The sequence below is a fragment of the Aotus nancymaae genome, unplaced genomic scaffold, assembly GCF_030222135.1.
Source record: "Aotus nancymaae isolate 86718 unplaced genomic scaffold, 86718_ANA_hifiasm-v0.15.2.pri h1tg000036l, whole genome shotgun sequence".
Lineage (NCBI taxonomy): Eukaryota > Metazoa > Chordata > Mammalia > Primates > Aotidae > Aotus > Aotus nancymaae.
In genome coordinates, this window is record NW_026988450.1 from 29,231,438 (window position 1) to 29,244,341 (window position 12,904).

The 12,904-nt window shown below is 43.3% G+C and overlaps 1 long non-coding RNA gene across 2 annotated transcripts in view; it reads right to left on the bottom strand.

Annotated features, from left to right (window-relative positions):
- Positions 1-3,176: 3,176 nt before the first annotated feature.
- LOC105716352 (uncharacterized) overlaps positions 3,177-12,904 on the bottom strand; it is a 58,864-nt gene continuing 49,136 nt past the window's right edge. For both annotated transcript variants that reach the window (XR_010345495.1, XR_010345496.1), the window contains exons 2-3: positions 5,374-5,420; positions 3,177-3,935 (exon numbers count right to left, since the gene is read on the bottom strand). This is a non-coding gene — a long non-coding RNA (uncharacterized LOC105716352). The remainder of the gene's footprint in view (positions 3,936-5,373; positions 5,421-12,904) is intronic.

Sequence of the window (12,904 nt, forward strand, 5' to 3'; positions counted from 1 at the left end):
ATAAAGACATTTTAAAAATTTTTTCAAGTTTGGACATCTCCCCCCACGCCCCCATGTTAATCTGGATTATATCTTTTTTCTATAAAAATAGAGGGAAATAATGATGGTAAGTTTTTATTTAAATATACAACAGCAAAAAGATAATGTAATAAGGATTATAACTGCTGTTTGTAAAACATTTGAGGTAATAAGTAATGTGACTCTCTTAGGAAAGCAATCAAAGAGGGCATCGTTTTGCAATGTCTCTTTAGTCAGTGTTTTTAATACTTGGGTTTCAAGGGGGTTGGCCCTGACAGTGGCCCTTCAATGTGTAAAGCTCCTTAACACCAATGCCATAACAGAACATACTTCCTGGAAGAGGCAAAGCTATTTAAGAATATGCATCTTGCAGAGGGATTCATGGAAGCTGTCTTCTGAAATGATATCCAGCTTTAACCATGAAAGTTCTTCTGGAGGCATAAAACCATGATTTTGTTCTTTTTCAGTAACTCATGCTAAACCAAGAAGCCATTTGGGAACAGAAAAAATCAAGAGTGCTTATGGTTTTGTTCAGATGAGAAATCAACAGTTAGGAAAAAGAAGGAAGTTAAGAGCAAACTGATTTTTAATACTTCTCTGGTAGACTTCCCTTGTACAGTCTGATTTCCCACTATTTGCCCCAAGTAAATGCTTGTGCTCTGGGCATGCTGATCTGTCCCCAGCAGTTCTCAAAGTGTGAGCTTCCAGACCAGGTACATCAGCATCACTAGGGAGGCTGCCAGAATGCAACTCATCACACCTCATACCAGACCTACTAAATCAGAAAGAGCTGTGGAACTCAGGGACATGTGTGTTAACAAGTTCTCTGGATGAGTCTGATGCACCCTGAAGCTGGAGAATCACGTCTGCAGCATGTGGCCTCCCTTATTCTCAGTTTATTCATTTTCTCCTTTCTCTTAATGTCTTTCCTTCAGCCCTAAGCATCTAACTAAACGTCACCCCCTTCAAGTCTGGTCTTGCTATTTCACCAAACTTTGACAACTCTTCACTTGAAATCGTATTTATTTATCATGTACATACCACAATTAAATGTTACCTAGGTCTACAGTGATTTAAGGTCATATGCGTCTTACATTGTTCTCTAAGTTATTTTTGTCCTGTGTTTGTTTTATCACTTCAACTCAAATGAAGCCCTCTTGAAGGCAGGATCTATGTCATGTAGATAGTCCCCAACTTACAATAGTTTGACTTAAAGATTTTTCAACTTTACAAAGGAATAAAAACAATATACACTCAGTAGAAAGCAGTGTAATTCTCTCTGTCAATGCTGTGCAGTGAGCTACCCAGTGTAATTCTCTCTCTCTCAATGCTGGGCAGTGAGCTACAGCAGCCAGATCAGATCCTGTGCCAGGCAGCCACAGGATCACGTGGGTAAACAAGTGATACTCTACAGTGCACTGTGTTGCCAGATGATTTTGTCCAACTATGGGCTAATGGAAATGTTCTGAGCATGTTTAAGTAGGCTAGGCTAAGCTCTGATGTTCAGTAGGGTAGGTATATTAAATGCATGTTCTTTCTTTTTTTTTTAGACGGATTTTCACTCTGTCACCCAGGCTGGAATCAGTGGCATGATCCCAGCTCACTGCAACCTCTGCCTCCCTGGTTGAAGCAATTCTCCTGCTTCAGCCTCCAGAGTAGCTGGGACTACAGGCACACGCCACCACACCCAGCTAATTTTTGTATTTTTAGTAGAGACGGGGTTCACTATATTGGCTTCCCAAAATGCTGGAATTATAGGCGTGAGCCACCACGCCTGGACCCTAAATGCATTTTCATCTTATATTTTCATCTTACAATGGGCTTATCAGGACATAACTTCATTGTAAACCAACAGGCATCTATACACTATTTTATTTTCCACAGTGTCTATCAGTGTTTAAGCCACAGTAAGTCTTAAGAAAATGCCCACATTTCTGTTGCTTTTGTTCCCTCTTTTAAATGCCTCTTTCTTCTTTCGATCAACTTCCATGTATCCAAATTCCGCCTATTTGTCAAGGTTCAGTTCAAATGGGAATTTCTCTCATCTGGCTTATTCTCTATAAAGAAATATTTTTCTTGCTTGGGAAAACCATAGAATTTAGTGATATCTTTGTTTTTCTGCTTCATACTACAGTCATTTGTCCATGTATTATCTCTCTCATCACTGAAAAGGGAAATAATTGTTCTAACCCACTATTTTTTTTTTAAAAAAAAAGGAAGAAAATAATTTTAGCATGTCTCAGGGTATGGGTGTATAATTAGTTTATTTTCCCTAATAGTTATACCTCTGATTTTTTGTAATTCGCCTATTTACACAGGAAGTAACTCTCACGTTTCAGAGAGATAGTCTTTTTCCTAGGTACATGGAGGGTCTGGAACAGGATCTGTGTGCTGGAGACAATTGTTACAATTTGTGTGGTCTAATGAGTGGTCTCAGAAGATTAGACATGAAGTAACAGGAATCTGCAGGAAATCGAGCCACAAGGAAACCAGGGCAACTTTAAGTCACATTGGTAAAAAAGAAAAGGAAAAGAGCCTCACCCCAGGGTAAGGACCAGTAGCAGAAGGCTTAATTGTTACCATGTCGTGGTGTGAACTCACTGGTGCGGCTGTCTGGACTAATGGGAACCTGATGCAGCCAGCTTCCCAAAACACACCAGTCCCGACTTCAAATACTGCAGCCCAGCCTTTAGGAGGGAGCTGACTGGATTCACAGTCACAGGTTAATTTCTTCTCCAACAAAGGAGATACTTCCCCGCCTCCGTCCCTATCAGCTACAACAGGCTGCACCAGGACCCAAGCAGGTCTCTGAAACCACCCCTCCTGTTTTGCCCACTTAATACTTAATTCTAACCTCCCCCTCAGTATTCTGCATGAAAGCCTTCCGGACTTAGCAGTCCCCAAGAGCCCCTGGCTTTCTGAGCTTGCAGACCCAGGAGTGAAAGAAAACTCCCAGGTCATTTGCCAGCATATCCCACTTGGCAGTCTGGGAATGCATCCCAGGTCTACATATGTATGTCATGAAATCAGGTATTGAGTATTCATCATGGATGAGCATGGACAATGCCAGGATGGAGGGTCCGTGGCTGAGCCAAAACCTTCCGGGTCTGGCTTTCCAGTTCCTACCTGCATCTTTCACTTCGATTTACCACCGGCTCTTGACAAGAAAATGCCAGAGTAGCAGGCAATGAATCCCTCAGCTTAGGTGCCTGGAGAAGAGTTTACAGTCCCTGGTATTTGAGGTCAGCTCAAGGCCTGAGGCCAGCATCTCCCCAGGGCTCCTCTCTGAAAAGGAGGGGCGTTCTGGAACTTAGAGCTTCCTGAGCTTTCTACTCCTGCTCCAATCCCCAGAGGCAGCCTCAGTGTTTTTCCTCTGCTGAGATTTCTCAAGTTCTCTTTTTTACATCCCTTATCGACATGTAAACCCCACACTAGGGTGAAAAGGTAGGTGTTTAAGATAGACGGCAACAGCTGGGATCAACTGCCTCTTAAAAGGCTGTCTTGATGAAATGCATCTCTTTATATTTGGGGCATTTGTAAGCAGAATGGGAATGAAACTTGAGAAGATTATGTGATAAGCAGACCATATCCTGTCAAGAGCAGGAGTGTTTCTCTAATAACACAAAGATGAGCTTCTAGATAGCCTACCAGATAGCCAGCCGTCTTCCGCCCAGCGTCTCCCATCATAAATCTTCATTCTTACTCAGGTTTTCTGTAGATTTTTGAGGATAGAGCTCATTTCCCTGGAGAGATGGGCCTAAGGAAAGATCTGGAATTCCTCCAGTTAAAAAAAGCCACCATTCTGCTTAATCAACATTTGCTCCATCAGAATCAATATCCTGCAGAGGGCGATTTACATTGTTCTCAAGTCTGTTTGCAGGTGGCTGGGCAAAGATACGGTTCCTGACCTGGACTTTCTGAAAAGGAAAAGAAAATATTCCTCAGAATAGAAAGAAAAAGCCAACCAAACTCCACTTTTTACAAATAAGCTTTCTTTTGTGAGATATTCTGCCTAGGTTTGCACGAATTTCAGTAAGCTGATATAGTTCAAGAGTTACCTGTATCTTTCCCAGAGTTACCTGTTATTTTTCACTGAGAGGGCTCTGTCACTTACCAAGCATCTATTAAGTTATTGGCCCTCTTGGAATCTTAATTTCTTTATCCCTGATAATAGCTCCCTACCTGCAGTTTATAAATGAAATAGTATGTATAAAATTGCCTAGCCTGTGTTAGACACTCAAGAATAAGTTTCTCACTTTTCTTGATTTATCCATTGAGTGGATAAGAGGAAAATGGGTTTTGGAACTTGAACTAGGTTCAAGTTCTTGCTCCTTTACTTTTCCCAGGCTGCCTCTAAGGCAAATCCCTGAGCCTGGTATGTTCCCTGAACTTCAGTCTCCTCATCTGCAAGAGTAGCATAATGATAATTTTCTTCATTTCAGAAAGGGCTAACGAGAACCAAATGAACAAATATAAACTTTGTAGGAGGCATTTGAAACCAATAAAGCACATAAAACTTGTTAGAATCATTAATACTCTTCACAATTGAATAAAATGCATCAAATACTATTATACTTAATCACAAATTACTTAAGAAATCAAATACTATTATACTTAAGAAATTAAAAATCAATTGTTTCTTAATTCACAGAAACCAATTATGATGCATCTTGTTCTAGTTTTGCTGGATTCCTTAATATTTGGACTCTTTTGGAAGAAGGCTTTTGTAGCGGGGCCACACCAACTGAAATGCTCAAAACACATTTCTGAGTTTTGACTGACGCCTTTTAGTGAAAAATAACAGGTAACTCTGGGAAAAGAGATGTTCTTGAGCTATATCAGTTTACTGACATGTGTTAGAAGTGCAAACCTAGGCCAAATATCTCACAAAGGGTGGCTCAAAACACATACTCTTTGAGCTACAAGGAAGAAACCCAGAAAATAACGATAATGATCTCCTGAAGCTCAAATATATGGATACTCAAATAATTTAAGAAACTTCAAGTAGAAGACTATTTGTGCTCATGGTGTTCATCTTTCCCTGTTTGAGCTCCCTTTGCTTCCTGAGCAGGATCATGCACCCTGGGATTTAGTGTAGGTGGAACAGCTGGGTGTCCTCCCAGCCTCCCGATGTCACAGCTTATCAGTGTTGATGGACAGAGCACACAAGGCCTTTCCTGCCTTGCTGACCAAACAGAAGACACACTTCTCTGTTTCCACTGTGCTCTTTTCGTTTTGCAAAGGAAAGAGCAACTTTGTTTATGACACTGAAATATATAGGAAGCAATCGATGCATTAATGTCACTGAGCAAATTCCATGCCTGGATGTTAGTGTGAGCTAATTCTATTACCTACCTAGTTCTTGTGCGCTCCAAAGTTGAAGGCAGGCAACTGTTGATCATCTGCAGAAGAAACAGCATAGGAGGTCTTATGAAAATCATAGACACTCAGGACCCTCCTTTTTGTTTATTTTAACTGGAAGAGTAGGAAGCTGGAACCATTTGTGAATTACAGAATGTACATATTAAAGCAAATTCACATGGTACACATGGAACACACATGCATACACAGACACACGCACACCCCACAATCCATGTTGCAAATTGAAAGAAATAAGTTAATCTTATGCAAATTTTGGTTTGGGGTTGACTGTTTCACAGATTTCCAAATATATACATGTGACAGGGTTTTAGTGGAATCTCGTTTTTTGTTAATTTACATCTCAAAAGTGAAGGTAAACATAATCCTGAAGAAGTCTGAATTCACTTCCATATATTTAATAGATAAAAATCCATGAATTCATTTGTTGTTTCTTCCATAAGTATTCAGTGAGTGCTTACTGTATACCAGGCACTGGGCTTGGTACTGAATTTTCATTGATGAATAAAACCAATATGGTCCCTACCCGCTGCAATGGCTTTCTGTACTAAACAGTGTGAGCAGCTTCACTCCCTGTGGTCTAAGGAAGGAGAGAATGACACGAGAACCCTATCTCCACAGTCATGGTAACCTCTAACCATGGGCCAATGGGTAGGGAAGAGTCACCTTTGTCAATTGGCAAGGCAAACCTGAGGCCATCAGGGCAGTCTGGCATAGCCATGAGTAGCACACGCTCTGGAGTCAATCAGTCTGGGTTGAAACCTGACTTCTCCACTCTCTAGCTGTGTGCTCTTGGGCAAAATACTCGATCTCCCTGTGATTCTGGAAAACAGCAGTGATATTTATACACACCTCATAAGGCTGTTGCCATGATTAACTAAGTCAAAACACATAAAGCCATTAGGACAGTGCCTGGAAAATAGCAGGTGTTTAATAAATGTTAGCGATTGTTATTCTTATCTGACCTCATCTCCTATCATGGCTCTGCACACAGCCTGGAGTCCAGGCAGGGCTACTTCCCTTCTTGGCCTCTGCCACCATTTCTTCTGCCTACTTCTCCCCTCTTCCCCATGCCCATGCTTTTTCACACATGGTATTCCATCAGCCTGGAGAGCCTTACCATTTCTTTTCTTCCTAGCAAACTTTTCTTATTTTCTTAAAGGCTCAGCTCAGGCCAGGCACAGTGGCTCACACCTGTAATCCCAGAATTTTGGAAGGCCGAGGCAGGTGGATCATTTGAGGTCAGGAGTTCAAGACCAGCCTGACCAACATGGTGAACCCCATCTCTACTAAAAATACAAAAATTAGCTGGGTGTTAGTGGCATGTGTCTGTAATCCCAACTACTCAGGAGGCTGAGGCAGGAGGATCATTTGAGCCTGGGAGGCAGAGGTTGGGGTGAGCTAAGATCGCACCAATATACTCCAGTCTGGGGAACAGAGTGAGAACCTGTCTCCAAAAAAAAAAAAAAAAAAAAAAAGAATTGAAAGGCTCAGCTTAAGCTCCCTTCCTCTAGGAAAATCTCCTTGTCCCTGACTGCCAACAGTCAGGTGTCCCTCTACTCTGCTGTCCCAACAGCTGTGATAGCTGTAACCCTCGATTGCATACTAGACTCTAAGGGCTTACTGATGTGTGTCCTCCCCCCAGATGGGGGCTGCTATAAGGCCATAGGGAGAGGCTCAATCAATTGTTGAATGAATGGATCAATGAGTCAGTGGAAGGAAGGAAAGAAGGGAGGGAGGGTCCCTGGAACAATCTAATTGGGATAGTGAACTGTAATCTGTGGAGCAGGCAGTGAAGAACTCTGGGTCCAATGATTGTTTCCTCTTCTGGAGGCTACCACTCTCTGCTATTGGCCTTGAAGACATAAGGGCAGACAGAGATTGAGCTAAAACAAGGAGCAGCTAACTTGCTTATGACTTTACAACCCATTAGCTCTGACCACACCAGAGACATGCAAGCAGCCTTCAGATAGCATCTGCAGGCCAGGTGCAGTGGCTCACATCTGTAATCCCAACACTTTGGGAGGCCAAGGCTGCAGTGAGCTATGACTGTGTCACTACACTCCAGTCTAGGCAATAAAGCAAGACCCTGCCTCAAGAAAAAAAAAAAAAAAAGATAGCATATGTACCAAACCTCGGTCTTTAAGCATGTGAATACCTGCGTTTCTCAAGAGGGATGTTTATCCATAGTTTTAAGAATATTAAGTCTGGAAAGTCCATAGCTCCCCTTGGTAGTATTTGCTTCAGGATACTACTCAGCAGAAATGATCTTTCTTGAGCTGCAAATTAAGTCCATGATTACTGTCCTTAAAACTGGTCCATTCTTTCAATCTCTGGTTCACCAAAAGCATTACATTTTGATGGACTATTTGCATTTCCAACCAAAAAAATGAATGGTAACTTCCCAATATCAAAGACCCTGGGCACATTAACATTCACCAAACACACATGCACTGAGGGGGCAGGGGTAGGAGGGGGAATGTTATGTTTGGATATCATTTGGATCACAGTGCTGAAAAAAAATCACAGACGGACTCATTCAATGAGATCTCTGAAAGGGGTAGGTATAATGTTCATCGGGTAAAACTTTGAACAAGTACGAGCTTTTAATTTCCCCAATCTGAATAGAAACAACCAAACATTAGAAAAACAAAGTATAGTTTTCCAAATTTCAAAAACAATAGCTCCATAGCCTTGTCTTATTTCTCATCTGTCTTAGTCTTCTGCGTTAAGACCTTACTTTGGGTGTTTATTGAGCATTCTCCATATATCCATCATAGCCAGGGTGAGCTACTTCCATTTTAAGAAATAAGACTTTCTGATGACTGTCCTCAAAATAGGTTCATGTTTGTACTCACTAATTCATTCAGTAATTATGCATCGGCCCAAGACAAATATTCTATGCACAAAGAGGATAAAATAGGGAGCAAAGTCTGCCCTCTGCCCTGGAAGGCTTTGACTAGTTTATGAGACTGCTTGAGGGAGAGGATTTGCGTGTGTGTACCTAACTGTAACTGACAGGTGTATTTTGAAAATATTCCACAAGAATTGAATATTTTATAAAATTTAAATTTTTACAAAATGACATAGTCATATCCCCTGACATACTATCTGGACAGTAGGCACTTGGTAAAACTTCGTTCCTTTTTTTTCTACCTTTGAAAATCAAATTGTGTTTAAGATGCATTTAGGGTCTTGATATTTCTGGGAAAGCATCAAATCCCACTGCACTGAAGAGCTGATAGTAGAGAATTTGAGAGAATAGTCTTTGGAGGTAGACTGATCTGGCTTTCAATGCTGGTTCTCTCTGGCACTTGGTAGAGAAGTAACCTTCTGAAAGGAACTTAAACTCTCTAAACCTTAAGTTCCTCATCTGAAAAATGGAGAAATAGTACCCATTTCATTGTACTGTCAGAAGAATTGCTTGAGATAAAGTATGTAAAGCTCTGCTTATGTGAGTCCTGCATCAATGGTAGCTAGTTTTTGCTGTTTTTCAGGTTTTTGTGTTTTTGTTCTTTTTTTTTTGAGACAAGGTCTCATGCTGTCATCTAGGCTAGAGTGCAGTGGCACAATCACACCTCACTGAAGCTTCAATCTCCTCACACTGAGATCCTCTCACCTCAGCCTCCTGAGTATCTGGAACTACAGGGGCACACAACCATGCCTGGCTAATTTTTGTTCTGTTTTGTTTTGTTTTGTTTTGTTTTTGTAGAGACAGGGTTTTACCATGTTGCCCAGGCTGGTCTTGAACTCCTGGCCTCAAGTGATCGGCCGCCTCGGTCTTTCAAGGTGCTGGGATGACAGGTGTGAGCCATTGTGCCCAGCCAGTATTTACTATTTAATATAAACAATCACCACACCCAATTTCCCAATTTATCTGCTTTGGGAAATCAATTTATCTGCTTTGGGAAATCAATTTACCAACATTGGATTTTCTTTTCTTTTTTCTTTTTTTGAGATGGAATTTCGCTCTTCTTGCCCAGGCTGGAGTGCAGTGGCGCAATCTCAGCTCACTGCAACCTCTGCCTCGTGGGTTTAAGTGATTCTTGTGCCTCAGCCTCCCGAGTAGCTGGGATTACAAATGAATGCCACCAGACCCAACAAATTTTATATTTTTAGTAGAGACGGGGGTTTCACCATGTTTGCCAGGCTGGTCTCGAACTCCTGACTTCAGGTGATCTGCCTGCCTTGGCCTCCCAAAGTGCTGGGATTACAGGGATAAGCCACTGCACCCAGCCTAACACTGGACTTTTTTTTAAGGCAAAACATGCCTGTAATTTGCATCCAAATATCAACTCCAAAAAGGGAAACTATGGGATTCTGGCATCTTTGTTATTGTTTAAGATGTATTATGACAACCACCTTTCCCCCAAGAACCTTCCCTACCCTGGCAGAAAGGGGTTTGTACCCACAGGCCCGCGTACACTCTTCCCATGTGATGAATGCAAATCTTGCTCTATATCTACCTAACTTTCTTATCTAAGAGGTTCATCAAGCCTGAACCCTGTAACCTCTTTAGGGTTCTCATTTATGCTCTTTCTTTTTGTTAATATGTCTTCCCACAGCACTGCCTTGGGACTACAAATTCTGGGACAGAGGGATTAACAGAATAGATCCATCTGAGAGAGAACCATTCTCCAGCAGCAGCAGAGCCATGCCAAGCAGTGACCCTGTGGGCATACCCTGCCTGCTTGTGTGCATCCTCTCTTGGTTACTGTTTACGTTGAGTTACACGAGTCAAGCAGCCAGGCTCCATGTGGCAAAGTAGACAGCAGACAGTGCATTGTACTTTGCAGAGCCTGTGATGGAGGGAAATCTATGCTCCCTCTTAAAATTACCTTTGCAAAATATTTAATATAAAACAGTAGTTCTGAAGTCTAGAGAAGTCTTGGAATCTTGAAAATCAACAGATCTGTTCAACAGTATATATAGGGCTCTCTTCCTGGGGCTGGAGGAAATAAACACAATTTTGACATATAAATTTTTCATCCCATTTCAGAGGACTCAGATTCCCTGCAGTTTTTCCACGCACTCTTTTGGGTACCCACCTAATCTAGGGGAATCCAAAACAGCACCTAAGTTCTTGTCCAGATCTGAATGGTCTCTTTTTTTCAGTCATGAGAAATCCAACAAAGTGGTGAGCTCCTAAGAATTCAAACACTGAGTCAGATCTCACAGCGTGGACTCTGTCTCTGCTCCGGGTATTGCTGTCTGTTACAGGGGGATGATCATTCATCCTACTGGGGACATCCTGGCAGGTTTCCTCAGGCCCAGGCATTGTACAAAACTCCAGAAGCTGCTCAGTCTGAGAAAAGGAGGGCTACGCAGAAAGACCCCGGCATCGTGACAAACCTGGGACCTTTAGTGAGCAGTTGAGATCATTTTCTCCTCATCAGGAGCAGGCTCAAAATGGATGTGCAAACCAGGAGATTAGGGAGCACCGAGCAGCCTCAGGGCTGTTTTCTGCCTGGTTCAGGAGAAGCTGCTGTAGGAATTTTTGCCGCCAGCCTCTTGTTGAATGACAGGAAGAGAAAAAAGGATCATTTGAAGGCTCCCTGATTCAAAGGGTGTACACAGAATGCCAGACCCTGGCTGCCCTGGAGAAAGCCACTCTGGTGCCAGCTTAGGGAACAAATGTGTTCCCACTGTCTCCTGGAAAGGCTTTCCCCACCCCTGCTGAGGGGGTGAATTTCAAAGCAGCTGACTTCTTGCCCTTTTTAATAGGACTGCAAGTGTTCCCATTTTAATTCTAAAACTTTCTCCCAATTTTCCACTCCTCCAATGCCTCCCCAAGAAAAGCTGGTATTCTGGGTCACTGAAATGGCGTCGGGTTATTAAGCAGAGAAAGGGGATTAGAGGAACAGTTTCTAGCAGCAGTAGCGAACACAGTTATGGTATTGAGAGCTCGCATTGCATGTTAATGAAATGCTATAAAACATCAAACCCCTAAAGGTAGCAGTGAAAGCCACGGAAATCCCTTCTGGAGTTTGCCTTCTATCGCTGTGGATCTAAAAGTTCTTGTACATTTATAATCATGCTTTTCCTCCTTTAGAGACACACCCAGCCTCACTCCCAAACCACGGTGTGTTTTAAATGCTGACCACCCCATCTTTCCCTGGCACCATGGAGTCTTTCAGTCTAAAACCCCAGAGTCTGCGAAGTCTGGCCAGTACGCTGGGGAGAGGTAGTTGAGTAATTAAGTTAGCTGTTAGCTGCTGTGAGAGGACTTCAGTATTTCATCGCAGCTGCCTGCCTCTGTCTCCCCAGCCGCCCTCCCACATCTTCCTATGAGACCGGCTGTGTGTGTGAAGGAGGTGCTGTTTCCCACAGCTCTGATCTAATTCGGCTGAAATTCAATCTCCGTGTGACCAACCTCAGCCAGCGCTCTCCCACCCGCCGCCGGCCTCCCCTCTGCGGGCTGTGTGTGCTGCCCATTTACACCGTCAATCCCACAGCCTCCCCTCCACCAGCCCCTGGGTATAGACTTACGGTGTCAGTGGGCCAGCCTTGGGGGCTCGCCTGCTGCCCGGACGCTCACCCCTCATCCCCAGTGCTCCGAGGGGAGACACTCTATACCTGCCACTCGTCGGCCTGAATGGGGCCTGTGAGTTATCGCAGGAGAAAGGGCAGTGGAGCCAGCTGAGGCTGAGAACCCGAAACAGATGTCAAAGACATCAGGCCACGTTTTCCATGGATCATCAGTGCCCAGAAAGATTTATGACCTCTTTTAACCCCCTTTTAACGTGGGTTGAACTGGGCTTGTTTTATAGTGAGGAAACAAGCCTGGCAGTCCTGCAGAAAGCCACCAGAGCAACAGGGCCTGCCCTGGGTCTGCAGACCCTTGCTTCCTTTCTTTGTCATCCCTCCCTTAAGCTCCATCCCTTAGCCTCTGTATTTGGTGGGGACATTCCATCACAGACTCATCAGAGCTCTCCATCCCCTGAGAGCCCAGAGCTGCCTGTGACTTTGACCCTAAATGGATTCAAATTGGGATTGCATCTTCATACTGAACAAGGAAATAAAAAGCATCTTTTAGAAAAGCAGAGATTGCAGAAGGCCAGCACTGGCCAGTGATGCAGGGCCCTGGCTTTTTTTTTTTTTTTTTTTTTAGCCTAATTGTTACCTAATCATGTTATCCTGGATCAGGCACACTTTCTTTTGACCATGAAAGCTTTGAACTTTGCTTTGTACTTCCTGCAAGAGGAGGATTTCTACCTCGGGGCAGGGAGGCACAGGAAGGCAGAGGTTTGAGGGTACCTTTATAAGCCCTGTGAAGCAAAAGGGAAGGGGTTTACAAAGGCGTCATAATTAGAAATGGTGTGTCAAGGCAGGCAAGCACCACCTGAATGTGACTCTGCCGGTCTCCTCCCAGGCTGCTGCAGGAACACAGGAAATTCAGCGTGGCTTCAGCATGGGCACCCAAGCCATTTTCCAATGCAAAGGATCCTCGTCTTCCAAACTTTCATTCATTTTACTGCATACATTGGTGCCCGGCAAGCTCCCACCT